At 32.3% G+C, this 359-nt stretch overlaps 1 protein-coding gene across 1 annotated transcript in view; it reads right to left on the bottom strand.

Annotated features, from left to right (window-relative positions):
* LOC119587745 (nephrin-like) overlaps positions 1–359 on the bottom strand; it is a gene marked incomplete at both ends in the record, with an annotated part of 138820 nt that overhangs the window by 60843 nt on the left and 77618 nt on the right.

The following is a 359-nucleotide window of genomic DNA, read 5'->3' as shown; positions in this document are numbered from 1 at the left end:
GCTTCAAATCACAATCAGGCAACAAACACTGGAACTCCGTCTTTGAACCAAACGACAAATAAAGCTTGTCTATCTGAAGTAAACGTGGGTGTATCTGAACCAAAGCTAAGATATCCAAATAAACAAACAAAGCTTGTGAGTATCTAAATAAAAAAAAACAAAGCTTGTGAATATCCAAGTAAACAGACAAAGCTTGTGATTATCTAAGTAAACAAGCAAAGCTTGTGAGTATCAAAATTTACAAGCAAAGGTTGTGAATATCTAAATAAACAAACAAATATTGTGTATCTGAACCAAAAGCTGGTGTACCTGGACCAAAATAAATGTATTTGAATAAAGTATAAAAAATGGCGTAATTG

The sequence above is a fragment of the Penaeus monodon genome, chromosome 23, assembly GCF_015228065.2.
Source record: "Penaeus monodon isolate SGIC_2016 chromosome 23, NSTDA_Pmon_1, whole genome shotgun sequence".
NCBI lineage: Eukaryota > Metazoa > Arthropoda > Malacostraca > Decapoda > Penaeidae > Penaeus > Penaeus monodon.
The sequence above is the reverse complement of the archived record's forward strand: the minus strand, read 5'-3'. Positions and strand labels throughout refer to the sequence as shown.